Source organism: Phyllobates terribilis, unplaced genomic scaffold (genome assembly GCF_046119375.1).
Source record: "Phyllobates terribilis strain yellow unplaced genomic scaffold, ASM4611937v1 Scaffold_4__5_contigs__length_816908805, whole genome shotgun sequence".
NCBI lineage: Eukaryota > Metazoa > Chordata > Amphibia > Anura > Dendrobatidae > Phyllobates > Phyllobates terribilis.
This window is the reverse complement of record NW_027362764.1, coordinates 690,900,932-690,914,724: the sequence shown is the minus strand read 5'-3', so window position 1 is coordinate 690,914,724 and position 13,793 is coordinate 690,900,932. Positions and strand designations below refer to the sequence as shown.

Below are 13,793 nucleotides of genomic sequence, written 5' to 3'. Positions count from 1 at the left end.
AGCCTAGTATTAAAAGTAAATAAGCAACAATGCTGGAGGCCCACGGTGATGAGAAGGATGCTGGTATTTTGCAAGGATTAAATAGCGCAAGAGAGAAAGCAAATGAAAAGAAGAAAGGAGCATGTGTGCGCTTGTGAAAAAAGGAATGGAAAAAAGGCATACAGGAGAGTGACCCCTGCTGGTGGAAGTAAGAAAAGGCAAAAGCCTACAGCACCTGGTATTCCCAGGCGGTCTCCCATCCAAGTACTAACCAGGCCCGACCCTGCTTAGCTTCCGAGATCAGACGAGATCGGGCATGTTCAGGGTGGTGTGGCCGTAGGCAGAGACAGGCCTCTCACTTGCTGCTTTTCCACTTTGACGTCCGGATGCCGGCTGCCCTTTCCAGTGCTTAGTAAGACAAGGTGCTTTTGTGCTTTCTTTTCTCTTCACTTTTTTGCTGGCTCCTTAAAAAGGTCTTGTAGACAGAACGCCCCGCTCAGAGCCGCTGAGCTCACTGATCGGCTGCCGCGCTGTCGACGGAACGTCAGCGTCGCGGCCAATGCCACAGGCCGGGAGCAGCGGCGAGACTCACCGGTAGACCTGGGTAGGGTGAGTAGAGCGCGGTTAGTTGCTTTCTAATAGCCTGCAGCCGGGGATTAACTTTTAATGAAAGGGAGCAACCCTTTTGACTGTCTGCAGCGCGCCGTACCTAGGAAGCGCACACTCACACACAGCGAGCATGCACAAGTTGCTCGCACGAGACCACATTCCCTATTTGCACCTGCAGCTTTTCCGCCACCATGCGTCAGACTCTCCTGCCTGTCTTATTATTATTTCAGGGCCTTAGCAGGAACCACCCCCTCAATTCCCTCCCGCTCCTTCCTAGCACTGAGGTTAGCTCCTGGGCAGCTGTCTGATTGGGTTAGTTACACAAGATTCTTTGAAGAAGAAGACGTTACTTCTGCTGGCCCTCGTTAGGCGGTCGCCCTCTAAAGCCATCCCCTGGGCAGCTGCTGAAAGCCTGGCCCCTTCACAGCGCGAGATGCTTTTAACGCCATCATTTGCATACGGCCGGCTGCGGGGTCAATAAGCACTCCTAGCCGTGGCAAGGAGCTCAGTGTGAGGCCTGGTAGAGGCGGCGGGGTTGCGTCCTTATCTTAGAGGTCTTGGGGGGCTTGGGATGCTTGGGACTTCCAGCCTCTACTTTACGTAAGGTCGGTGTCCAGCAAGGCGCCACTCAATGCTAGCCGAGCTGGGCAAGATGGTAAAACGTCATCAAAATTGTCTACAATACCTGGTGTTCTCAGGAGGTGTCCCAACCAAGTATTTCCGAACCCATCTCTGCTTTGCTTCCGAGATCGGACGTATCCAAGGTGGTATGGCCAGTAGACGCTGCTTGGCCCATCGCCCGGCCAGCCTTCCTCAGGCTCGCGTGGGGACGAGAACTCTGGCCGTTCTGGGGCGGTCTCCGAAGGACCGATGCATAGGCTGTGCCGTCCCTATAGGTGTTGTTTGTTGAGCAATGAAACACCTGCCGCATCAGATGTGTTTAAAAATGGCTCGGCGCAGGGTCTCCTGCAGGCTAAACCGTTCATCGCGGGGATGTGACAGAAAGAGCAAGCTGGACCCGCAACTTGGGGTGGAGCGAAACGCCCAGGAGTGAATGAAGGAAGAGGGTGAGATGGTTGCGAGTGAATTTGAGCTGCTCTTCGGGGTGGTCGTGTGGCCTGCAAAGGTGTTTTGCTTGGGTTGTGCTGTAAACTGGCCTCCAGGTTACCGGTGGTTGCCTCCAGGTCAGCGGTGGTTGCCTCCAGTCATGCGGGAGTCGCTGGTCCTGGTGAAAAGAAGCCTAGTATTAAAAGTAAATAAGCAACAATGCTGGAGGCCCACGGTGATGAGAAGGATGTTGGTATTTTGCAAGGATTAAATAGCGCAAGAGAGAAAGCAAATGAAAAGAAGAAAGGAGCATGTGTGCGCTTGTGAAAAAAGGAATGGAAAAAAGGCATAGAGGAGAGTGACCCCTGCTGGTGGAAGTAAGAAAAGGCAAAAGCCTACAGCACCTGGTATTCCCAGGCGGTCTCCCATCCAAGTACTAACCAGGCCTGACCCTGCTTAGCTTCCAAGATCAGACGAGATCGGGCTTGTTCAGGGTGGTGTGGCCGTAGGCAGAGACAGGCCTCTCACTTGCTGCTTTTCCACTTTGACGTCCGGTTGCCGGCTGCCCTTTCCAGTGCTTAGTAAGACAAGGTGCTTTTGTGCTTTCCTTTCTCTTCACTTTTTTGCTGGCTCCTTAAAAAGGTCTTGTAGACAGAACGCCCCGCTCAGAGCCGCTGAGCTCACTGATCGGCTGCCGCGCTGTCGACGGAACGTCAGCGTCGCGGCCAATGCCACAGGCCGGGAGCAGCGGCGAGACTCACCGGTAGACCTGGGTAGGGTGAGTAGAGCGCGGTTAGTTGCTTTCTAATAGCCTGCAGCCGGGGATTAACTTTTAATGAAAGGGAGCAACCCTTTTGACTGTCTGCAGCGCGCCGTACCTAGGAAGCGCACACTCACACACAGCGAGCATGCACAAGTTGCTCGCACGAGACCACATTCCCTATTTGCACCTGCAGCTTTTCCGCCACCATGCGTCAGACTCTCCTGCCTGTCTTATTATTATTTCAGGGCCTTAGCAGGAACCACCCCCTCAATTCCCTCCCGCTCCTTCCTAGCACTGAGGTTAGCTCCTGGGCAGCTGTCTGATTGGGTTAGTTACACAAGATTCTTTGAAGAAGAAGACGTTACTTCTGCTGGCCCTCGTTAGGCGGTCGCCCTCTAAAACCATCCCCTGGGCAGCTGCTGAAAGCCTGGCCCCTTCACAGCGCGAGATGCTTTTAACGCCATCATTTGCATACGGCCGGCTGCGGGGTCAATAAGCACTCCTAGCCGTGGCAAGGAGCTCAGTGTGAGGCCTGGTAGAGGCGGCGGGGTTGCGTCCTTATCTTAGAGGTCTTGGGGGGCTTGGGATGCTTGGGACTTCCAGCCTCTACTTTACGTAAGGTCGGTGTCCAGCAAGGCGCCACTCAATGCTAGCCGAGCTGGGCAAGATGGCAAAACGTCATCAAAATTGTCTACAATACCTGGTGTTCTCAGGAGGTGTCCCAACCAAGTATTTCCGAACCCATCTCTGCTTTGCTTCCGAGATGGGACGTATCCAAGGTGGTATGGCCAGTAGACGCTGCTTGGCCCATCGCCCGGCCAGCCTTCCTCAGGCTCGCGTGGGGACGAGAACTCTGGCCGTTCTGGGGCGGTCTCCGAAGGACCGATGCATAGGCTGTGCCGTCCCCATAGGTGTTGTTTGTTGAGCAATGAAACACCTGCCGCATCAGATGTGTTTAAAAATGGCTCGGCGCAGGGTCTCCTGCAGGCTAAACCGTTCATCGCGGGGATGTGACAGAAAGAGCAAGCTGGACCCGCAACTTGGGGTGGAGCGAAACGCCCAGGAGTGAATGAAGGAAGAGGGTGAGATGGTTGCGAGTGAATTTGAGCTGCTCTTCGGGGGGGTCGTGTGGCCTGCAAAGGTGTTTTGCTTGGGTTGTGCTGTAAACTGGCCTCCAGGTTACCGGTGGTTGCCTCCAGGTCAGCGGTGGTTGCCTCCAGTCATGCGGGAGTCGCTGGTCCTGGTGAAAAGAAGCCTAGTATTAAAAGTAAATAAGCAACAATGCTGGAGGCCCACGGTGATGAGAAGGATGCTGGTATTTTGCAAGGATTAAATAGCGCAAGAGAGAAAGCAAATGAAAAGAAGAAAGGAGCATGTGTGCGCTTGTGAAAAAAGGAATGGAAAAAAGGCATAGAGGAGAGTGACCCCTGCTGGTGGAAGTAAGAAAAGGCAAAAGCCTACAGCACCTGGTATTCCCAGGTGGTCTCCCATCCAAGTACTAACCAGGCCCAACCCTGCTTAGCTTCCAAGATCAGACGAGATCGGGCGTGTTCAGGGTGGTGTGGCTGTAGGCAGAGACAGGCCTCTCACTTGCTGCTTTTCCACTTTGACGTCCGGTTGCCGGCTGCCCTTTCCAGTGCTTAGTAAGACAAGGTGCTTTTGTGCTTTCTTTTCTCTTCACTTTTTTGCTGGCTCCTTAAAAAGGTCTTGTAGACAGAACGCCCCGCTCAGAGCCGCTGAGCTCACTGATCGGCTGCCGCGCTGTCGACGGAACGTCAGCGTCGCGGCCAATGCCACAGGCCGGGAGCAGCGGCGAGACTCACCGGTAGACCTGGGTAGGGTGAGTAGAGCGCGGTTAGTTGCTTTCTAATAGCCTGCAGCCGGGGATTAACTTTTAATGAAAGGGAGCAACCCTTTTGACTGTCTGCAGCGCGCCGTACCTAGGAAGCGCACACTCACACACAGCGAGCATGCACAAGTTGCTCGCACGAGACCACATTCCCTATTTGCACCTGCAGCTTTTCCGCCACCATGCGTCAGACTCTCCTGCCTGTCTTATTATTATTTCAGGGCCTTAGCAGGAACCACCCCCTCAATTCCCTCCCGCTCCTTCCTAGCACTGAGGTTAGCTCCTGGGCAGCTGTCTGATTGGGTTAGTTACACAAGATTCTTTGAAGAAGAAGACGTTACTTCTGCTGGCCCTCGTTAGGCGGTCGCCCTCTAAAGCCATCCCCTGGGCAGCTGCTGAAAGCCTGGCCCCTTCACAGCGCGAGATGCTTTTAACGCCATCATTTGCATACGGCCGGCTGCGGGGTCAATAAGCACTCCTAGCCGTGGCAAGGAGCTCGGTGTGAGGCCTGGTAGAGGCGGCGGGGTTGCGTCCTTATCTTAGAGGTCTTGGGGGGCTTGGGATGCTTGGGACTTCCAGCCTCTACTTTACGTAAGGTCGGTGTCCAGCAAGGCGCCACTCAATGCTAGCCGAGCTGGGCAAGATGGTAAAACGTCATCAAAATTGTCTACAATACCTGGTGTTCTCAGGAGGTGTCCCAACCAAGTATTTCCGAACCCATCTCTGCTTTGCTTCCGAGATCGGACGTATCCAAGGTGGTATGGCCAGTAGACGCTGCTTGGCCCATCGCCCGGCCAGCCTTCCTCAGGCTCGCGTGGGGACGAGAACTCTGGCTGTTCTGGGGCGGTCTCCGAAGGACCGATGCATAGGCTGTGCCGTCCCTATAGGTGTTGTTTGTTGAGCAATGAAACACCTGCCGCATCAGATGTGTTTAAAAATGGCTCGGCGCAGGGTCTCCTGCAGGCTAAACCGTTCATCGCGGGGATGTGACAGAAAGAGCAAGCTGGACCCGCAACTTGGGGTGGAGCGAAACGCCCAGGAGTGAATGAAGGAAGAGGGTGAGATGGTTGCGAGTGAATTTGAGCTGCTCTTCGGGGGGGTCGTGTGGCCTGCAAAGGTGTTTTGCTTGGGTTGTGCTGTAAACTGGCCTCCAGGTTACCGGTGGTTGCCTCCAGGTCAGCGGTGGTTGCCTCCAGTCATGCGGGAGTCGCTGGTCCTGGTGAAAAGAAGCCTAGTATTAAAAGTAAATAAGCAACAATGCTGGAGGCCCACGGTGATGAGAAGGATGCTGGTATTTTGCAAGGATTAAATAGCGCAAGAGAGAAAGCAAATGAAAAGAAGAAAGGAGCATGTGTGCGCTTGTGAAAAAAGGAATGGAAAAAAGGCATAGAGGAGAGTGACCCCTGCTGGTGGAAGTAAGAAAAGGCAAAAGCCTACAGCACCTGGTATTCCCAGGTGGTCTCCCATCCAAGTACTAACCAGGCCCAACTCTGCTTAGCTTCCAAGATCAGACGAGATCGGGCGTGTTCAGGGTGGTGTGGCTGTAGGCAGAGACAGGCCTCTCACTTGCTGCTTTTCCACTTTGACGTCCGGTTGCCGGCTGCCCTTTCCAGTGCTTAGTAAGACAAGGTGCTTTTGTGCTTTCTTTTCTCTTCACTTTTTTGCTGGCTCCTTAAAAAGGTCTTGTAGACAGAACGCCCCGCTCAGAGCCGCTGAGCTCACTGATCGGCTGCCGCGCTGTCGACGGAACGTCAGCGTCGCGGCCAATGCCACAGGCCGGGAGCAGCGGCGAGACTCACCGGTAGACCTGGGTAGGGTGAGTAGAGCGCGGTTAGTTGCTTTCTAATAGCCTGCAGCCGGGGATTAACTTTTAATTAAAGGGAGCAACCCTTTTGACTGTCTGCAGCGCGCCGTACCTAGGAAGCGCACACTCACACACAGCGAGCATGCACAAGTTGCTCGCACGAGACCACATTCCCTATTTGCACCTGCAGCTTTTCCGCCACCATGCGTCAGACTCTCCTGCCTGTCTTATTATTATTTCAGGGCCTTAGCAGGAACCACCCCCTCAATTCCCTCCCGCTCCTTCCTAGCACTGAGGTTAGCTCCTGGGCAGCTGTCTGATTGGGTTAGTTACACAAGATTCTTTGAAGAAGAAGACGTTACTTCTGCTGGCCCTCGTTAGGCGGTCGCCCTCTAAAACCATCCCCTGGGCAGCTGCTGAAAGCCTGGCCCCTTCACAGCGCGAGATGCTTTTAACGCCATCATTTGCATACGGCCGGCTGCGGGGTCAATAAGCACTCCTAGCCGTGGCAAGGAGCTCGGTGTGAGGTCTGGTAGAGGCGGCGGGGTTGCGTCCTTATCTTAGAGGTCTTGGGGGGCTTGGGATGCTTGGGACTTCCAGCCTCTACTTTACGTAAGGTCGGTGTCCAGCAAGGCGCCACTCAATGCTAGCCGAGCTGGGCAAGATGGCAAAACGTCATCAAAATTGTCTACAATACCTGGTGTTCTCAGGAGGTGTCCCAACCAAGTATTTCCGAACCCATCTCTGCTTTGCTTCCGAGATCGGACGTATCCAAGGTGGTATGGCCAGTAGACGCTGCTTGGCCCATCGCCCGGCCAGCCTTCCTCAGGCTCGCGTGGGGACGAGAACTCTGGCCGTTCTGGGGCGGTCTCCGAAGGACCGATGCATAGGCTGTGCCGTCCCCATAGGTGTTGTTTGTTGAGCAATGAAACACCTGCCGCATCAGATGTGTTTAAAAATGGCTCGGCGCAGGGTCTCCTGCAGGCTAAACCGTTCATCGCGGGGATGTGACAGAAAGAGCAAGCTGGACCCGCAACTTGGGGTGGAGCGAAACGCCCAGGAGTGAATGAAGGAAGAGGGTGAGATGGTTGCGAGTGAATTTGAGCTGCTCTTCGGGGGGGTCGTGTGGCCTGCAAAGGTGTTTTGCTTGGGTTGTGCTGTAAACTGGCCTCCAGGTTACCGGTGGTTGCCTCCAGGTCAGCGGTGGTTGCCTCCAGTCATGCGGGAGTCGCTGGTCCTGGTGAAAAGAAGCCTAGTATTAAAAGTAAATAAGCAACAATGCTGGAGGCCCACGGTGATGAGAAGGATGCTGGTATTTTGCAAGGATTAAATAGCGCAAGAGAGAAAGCAAATGAAAAGAAGAAAGGAGCATGTGTGCGCTTGTGAAAAAAGGAATGGAAAAAAGGCATAGAGGAGAGTGACCCCTGCTGGTGGAAGTAAGAAAAGGCAAAAGCCTACAGCACCTGGTATTCCCAGGCGGTCTCCCATCCAAGTACTAACCAGGCCTGACCCTGCTTAGCTTCCGAGATCAGACAAGATTGGGCGTGTTCAGGGTGGTGTGGCCGTAGGCAGAGACAGGCATCTCACTTGCTGCTTTTCCACTTTGACGTCCGGTTGCCGGCTGCCCTTTCCAGTGCTTAGTAAGACAAGGTGCTTTTGTGCTTTCTTTTCTCTTCACTTTTTTGCTGGCTCCTTAAAAAGGTCTTGTAGACAGAACGCCCCGCTCAGAGCCGCTGAGCTCACTGATCGGCTGCCGCGCTGTCGACGGAACGTCAGCGTCGCGGCCAATGCCACAGGCCGGGAGCAGCGGCGAGACTCACCGGTAGACCTGGGTAGGTTGAGTAGAGCGCGGTTAGTTGCTTTCTAATAGCCTGCAGCCGGGGATTAACTTTTAATGAAAGGGAGCAACCCTTTTGACTGTCTGCAGCGCGCCGTACCTAGGAAGCGCACACTCACACACAGCGAGCATGCACAAGTTGCTCGCACGAGACCACATTCCCTATTTGCACCTGCAGCTTTTCCGCCACCATGCGTCAGACTCTCCTGCCTGTCTTATTATTATTTCAGGGCCTTAGCAGGAACCACCCCCTCAATTCCCTCCCGCTCCTTCCTAGCACTGAGGTTAGCTCCTGGGCAGCTGTCTGATTGGGTTAGTTACACAAGATTCTTTGAAGAAGAAGACGTTACTTCTGCTGGCCCTCGTTAGGCGGTCGCCCTCTAAAACCATCCCCTGGGCAGCTGCTGAAAGCCTGGCCCCTTCACAGCGCGAGATGCTTTTAACGCCATCATTTGCATACGGCCGGCTGCGGGGTCAATAAGCACTCCTAGCCGTGGCAAGGAGCTCGGTGTGAGGTCTGGTAGAGGCGGCGGGGTTGCGTCCTTATCTTAGAGGTCTTGGGGGGCTTGGGATGCTTGGGACTTCCAGCCTCTACTTTACGTAAGGTCGGTGTCCAGCAAGGCGCCACTCAATGCTAGCCGAGCTGGGCAAGATGGCAAAACGTCATCAAAATTGTCTACAATACCTGGTGTTCTCAGGAGGTGTCCCAACCAAGTATTTCCGAACCCATCTCTGCTTTGCTTCCGAGATCGGACGTATCCAAGGTGGTATGGCCAGTAGACGCTGCTTGGCCCATCGCCCGGCCAGCCTTCCTCAGGCTCGCGTGGGGACGAGAACTCTGGCCGTTCTGGGGCGGTCTCCGAAGGACCGATGCATAGGCTGTGCCGTCCCCATAGGTGTTGTTTGTTGAGCAATGAAACACCTGCCGCATCAGATGTGTTTAAAAATGGCTCGGCGCAGGGTCTCCTGCAGGCTAAACCGTTCATCGCGGGGATGTGACAGAAAGAGCAAGCTGGACCCGCAACTTGGGGTGGAGCGAAACGCCCAGGAGTGAATGAAGGAAGAGGGTGAGATGGTTGCGAGTGAATTTGAGCTGCTCTTCGGGGGGGTCGTGTGGCCTGCAAAGGTGTTTTGCTTGGGTTGTGCTGTAAACTGGCCTCCAGGTTACCGGTGGTTGCCTCCAGGTCAGCGGTGGTTGCCTCCAGTCATGCGGGAGTCGCTGGTCCTGGTGAAAAGAAGCCTAGTATTAAAAGTAAATAAGCAACAATGCTGGAGGCCCACGGTGATGAGAAGGATGCTGGTATTTTGCAAGGATTAAATAGCGCAAGAGAGAAAGCAAATGAAAAGAAGAAAGGAGCATGTGTGCGCTTGTGAAAAAAGGAATGGAAAAAAGGCATAGAGGAGAGTGACCCCTGCTGGTGGAAGTAAGAAAAGGCAAAAGCCTACAGCACCTGGTATTCCCAGGCGGTCTCCCATCCAAGTACTAACCAGGCCCGACCCTGCTTAGCTTCCAAGATCAGACGAGATCGGGCGTGTTCAGGGTGGTGTGGCCGTAGGCAGAGACAGGTCTCTCACTTGCTGCTTTTCCACTTTGACGTCCGGTTGCCGGCTGCCCTTTCCAGTGCTTAGTAAGACAAGGTGCTTTTGTGCTTTCCTTTCTCTTCACTTTTTTGCTGGCTCCTTAAAAAGGTCTTGTAGACAGAACGCCCCGCTCAGAGCCGCTGAGCTCACTGATCGGCTGCCGCGCTGTCGACGGAACGTCAGCGTCGCGGCCAATGCCACAGGCCGGGAGCAGCGGCGAGACTCACCGGTAGACCTGGGTAGGGTGAGTAGAGCGCGGTTAGTTGCTTTCTAATAGCCTGCAGCCGGGGATTAACTTTTAATGAAAGGGAGCAACCCTTTTGACTGTCTGCAGCGCGCCGTACCTAGGAAGCGCACACTCACACACAGCGAGCATGCACAAGTTGCTCGCACGAGACCACATTCCCTATTTGCACCTGCAGCTTTTCCGCCACCATGCGTCAGACTCTCCTGCCTGTCTTATTATTATTTCAGGGCCTTAGCAGGAACCACCCCCTCAATTCCCTCCCGCTCCTTCCTAGCACTGAGGTTAGCTCCTGGGCAGCTGTCTGATTGGGTTAGTTACACAAGCTTCTTTGAAGAAGAAGACGTTACTTCTGCTGGCCCTCGTTAGGCGGTCGCCCTCTAAAACCATCCCCTGGGCAGCTGCTGAAAGCCTGGCCCCTTCACAGCGCGAGATGCTTTTAACGCCATCATTTGCATACGGCCGGCTGCGGGGTCAATAAGCACTCCTAGCCGTGGCAAGGAGCTCGGTGTGAGGCCTGGTAGAGGCGGCGGGGTTGCGTCCTTATCTTAGAGGTCTTGGGGGGCTTGGGATGCTTGGGACTTCCAGCCTCTACTTTACGTAAGGTCGGTGTCCAGCAAGGCGCCACTCAATGCTAGCCGAGCTGGGCAAGATGGCAAAACGTCATCAAAATTGTCTACAATACCTGGTGTTCTCAGGAGGTGTCCCAACCAAGTATTTCCGAACCCATCTCTGCTTTGCTTCCGAGATCGGACGTATCCACGGTGGTATGGCCAGTAGACGCTGCTTGGCCCATCGCCTGGCCAGCCTTCCTCAGGCTCGCGTGGGGACGAGAACTCTGGCCGTTCTGGGGCGGTCTCCGAAGGACCGATGCATAGGCTGTGCCGTCCCTATAGGTGTTGTTTGTTGAGCAATGAAACACCTGCCGCATCAGATGTGTTTAAAAATGGCTCGGCGCAGGGTCTCCTGCAGGCTAAACCGTTCATCGCGGGGATGTGACAGAAAGAGCAAGCTGGACCCGCAACTTGGGGTGGAGCGAAACGCCCAGGAGTGAATGAAGGAAGAGGGTGAGATGGTTGCGAGTGAATTTGAGCTGCTCTTCGGGGTGGTCGTGTGGCCTGCAAAGGTGTTTTGCTTGGGTTGTGCTGTAAACTGGCCTCCAGGTTACCGGTGGTTGCCTCCAGGTCAGCGGTGGTTGCCTCCAGTCATGCGGGAGTCGCTGGTCCTGGTGAAAAGAAGCCTAGTATTAAAAGTAAATAAGCAACAATGCTGGAGGCCCACGGTGATGAGAAGGATGTTGGTATTTTGCAAGGATTAAATAGCGCAAGAGAGAAAGCAAATGAAAAGAAGAAAGGAGCATGTGTGCGCTTGTGAAAAAAGGAATGGAAAAAAGGCATAGAGGAGAGTGACCCCTGCTGGTGGAAGTAAGAAAAGGCAAAAGCCTACAGCACCTGGTATTCCCAGGCGGTCTCCCATCCAAGTACTAACCAGGCCCAACCCTGCTTAGCTTCCGAGATCAGACGAGATCGGGCGTGTTCAGGGTGGTGTGGCCGTAGGCAGAGACAGGCCTCTCACTTGCTGCTTTTCCACTTTGACGTCCGGTTGCCGGCTGCCCTTTCCAGTGCTTAGTAAGACAAGGTGCTTTTGTGCTTTCCTTTCTCTTCACTTTTTTGCTGGCTCCTTAAAAAGGTCTTGTAGACAGAACGCCCCGCTCAGAGCCGCTGAGCTCACTGATCGGCTGCCGCGCTGTCGACGGAACGTCAGCGTCGCGGCCAATGCCACAGGCCGGGAGCAGCGGCGAGACTCACCGGTAGACCTGGGTAGGGTGAGTAGAGCGCGGTTAGTTGCTTTCTAATAGCCTGCAGCCGGGGATTAACTTTTAATGAAAGGGAGCAACCCTTTTGACTGTCTGCAGCGCGCCGTACCTAGGAAGCGCACACTCACACACAGCGAGCATGCACAAGTTGCTCGCACGAGACCACATTCCCTATTTGCACCTGCAGCTTTTCCGCCACCATGCGTCAGACTCTCCTGCCTGTCTTATTATTATTTCAGGGCCTTAGCAGGAACCACCCCCTCAATTCCCTCCCGCTCCTTCCTAGCACTGAGGTTAGCTCCTGGGCAGCTGTCTGATTGGGTTAGTTACACAAGATTCTTTGAAGAAGAAGACGTTACTTCTGCTGGCCCTCGTTAGGCGGTCGCCCTCTAAAACCATCCCCTGGGCAGCTGCTGAAAGCCTGGCCCCTTCACAGCGCGAGATGCTTTTAACGCCATCATTTGCATACGGCCGGCTGCGGGGTCAATAAGCACTCCTAGCCGTGGCAAGGAGCTCGGTGTGAGGCCTGGTAGAGGCGGCGGGGTTGCGTCCTTATCTTAGAGGTCTTGGGGGGCTTGGGATGCTTGGGACTTCCAGCCTCTACTTTACGTAAGGTCGGTGTCCAGCAAGGCGCCACTCAATGCTAGCCGAGCTGGGCAAGATGGCAAAACGTCATCAAAATTGTCTACAATACCTGGTGTTCTCAGGAGGTGTCCCAACCAAGTATTTCCGAACCCATCTCTGCTTTGCTTCCGAGATCGGACGTATCCACGGTGGTATGGCCAGTAGACGCTGCTTGGCCCATCGCCTGGCCAGCCTTCCTCAGGCTCGCGTGGGGACGAGAACTCTGGCCGTTCTGGGGCGGTCTCCGAAGGACCGATGCATAGGCTGTGCCGTCCCTATAGGTGTTGTTTGTTGAGCAATGAAACACCTGCCGCATCAGATGTGTTTAAAAATGGCTCGGCGCAGGGTCTCCTGCAGGCTAAACCGTTCATCGCGGGGATGTGACAGAAAGAGCAAGCTGGACCCGCAACTTGGGGTGGAGCGAAACGCCCAGGAGTGAATGAAGGAAGAGGGTGAGATGGTTGCGAGTGAATTTGAGCTGCTCTTCGGGGGGGTCGTGTGGCCTGCAAAGGTGTTTTGCTTGGGTTGTGCTGTAAACTGGCCTCCAGGTTACCGGTGGTTGCCTCCAGGTCAGCGGTGGTTGCCTCCAGTCATGCGGGAGTCGCTGGTCCTGGTGAAAAGAAGCCTAGTATTAAAAGTAAATAAGCAACAATGCTGGAGGCCCACGGTGATGAGAAGGATGCTGGTATTTTGCAAGGATTAAATAGCGCAAGAGAGAAAGCAAATGAAAAGAAGAAAGGAGCATGTGTGCGCTTGTGAAAAAAGGAATGGAAAAAAGGCATAGAGGAGAGTGACCCCTGCTGGTGGAAGTAAGAAAAGGCAAAAGCCTACAGCACCTGGTATTCCCAGGCGGTCTCCCATCCAAGTACTAACCAGGCCTGACCCTGGTTAGCTTCCGAGATCAGACGAGATCGGGCGTGTTCAGGGTGGTGTGGCCGTAGGCAGAGACAGGCATCTCACTTGCTGCTTTTCCACTTTGACGTCCGGTTGCCGGCTGCCCTTTCCAGTGCTTAGTAAGACAAGGTGCTTTTGTGCTTTCTTTTCTCTTCACTTTTTTGCTGGCTCCTTAAAAAGGTCTTGTAGACAGAACGCCCCGCTCAGAGCCGCTGAGCTCACTGATCGGCTGCCGCGCTGTCGACGGAACGTCAGCGTCGCGGCCAATGCCACAGGCCGGGAGCAGCGGCGAGACTCACCGGTAGACCTGGGTAGGGTGAGTAGAGCGCGGTTAGTTGCTTTCTAATAGCCTGCAGCCGGGGATTAACTTTTAATGAAAGGGAGCAACCCTTTTGACTGTCTGCAGCGCGCCGTACCTAGGAAGCGCACACTCACACACAGCGAGCATACACAAGTTGCTCGCACGAGACCACATTCCCTATTTGCACCTGCAGCTTTTCCGCCACCATGCGTCAGACTCTCCTGCCTGTCTTATTATTATTTCAGGGCCTTAGCAGGAACCACCCCCTCAATTCCCTCCCGCTCCTTCCTAGCACTGAGGTTAGCTCCTGGGCAGCTGTCTGATTGGGTTAGTTACACAAGATTCTTTGAAGAAGAAGACGTTACTTCTGCTGGCCCTCGTTAGGCGGTCGCCCTCTAAAACCATCCCCTGGGCAGCTGCTGAAAGCCTGGCCCCTTCACAGCGC

The 13,793-nt window shown here is 54.4% G+C and overlaps 8 non-coding genes across 8 annotated transcripts; all 8 read right to left on the bottom strand.

Moving 5' to 3' along the window:
• Positions 1–202: 202 nt before the first annotated feature.
• LOC141267240 (5S ribosomal RNA) lies at positions 203–321 on the bottom strand. Its single transcript, XR_012321250.1, has one exon. It is a non-coding gene; the product is annotated as a 5S ribosomal RNA (ribosomal RNA).
• A 1,706-nt stretch (positions 322–2,027) lies between these two features.
• On the bottom strand, positions 2,028–2,146 carry LOC141266678 (5S ribosomal RNA). The gene has a single exon (XR_012320707.1). It is a non-coding gene; the product is annotated as a 5S ribosomal RNA (ribosomal RNA).
• Positions 2,147–3,852: 1,706 nt separating this feature from the next.
• Positions 3,853–3,971, bottom strand: LOC141267568 (5S ribosomal RNA). The gene has a single exon (XR_012321317.1). It is a non-coding gene; the product is annotated as a 5S ribosomal RNA (ribosomal RNA).
• A 1,706-nt stretch (positions 3,972–5,677) lies between these two features.
• LOC141270203 (5S ribosomal RNA) lies at positions 5,678–5,796 on the bottom strand. Its single transcript, XR_012321582.1, has one exon. It is a non-coding gene; the product is annotated as a 5S ribosomal RNA (ribosomal RNA).
• Positions 5,797–7,502: 1,706 nt separating this feature from the next.
• LOC141266846 (5S ribosomal RNA) lies at positions 7,503–7,621 on the bottom strand. Its single transcript, XR_012320867.1, has one exon. It is a non-coding gene; the product is annotated as a 5S ribosomal RNA (ribosomal RNA).
• Positions 7,622–9,327: 1,706 nt separating this feature from the next.
• Positions 9,328–9,446, bottom strand: LOC141268064 (5S ribosomal RNA). The gene has a single exon (XR_012321367.1). It is a non-coding gene; the product is annotated as a 5S ribosomal RNA (ribosomal RNA).
• Positions 9,447–11,152: 1,706 nt separating this feature from the next.
• Positions 11,153–11,271, bottom strand: LOC141267061 (5S ribosomal RNA). Its single transcript, XR_012321079.1, has one exon. It is a non-coding gene; the product is annotated as a 5S ribosomal RNA (ribosomal RNA).
• Positions 11,272–12,977: 1,706 nt separating this feature from the next.
• Positions 12,978–13,096, bottom strand: LOC141266174 (5S ribosomal RNA). Its single transcript, XR_012320228.1, has one exon. It is a non-coding gene; the product is annotated as a 5S ribosomal RNA (ribosomal RNA).
• Between the last annotated feature and the right edge of the window lie 697 nt (positions 13,097–13,793).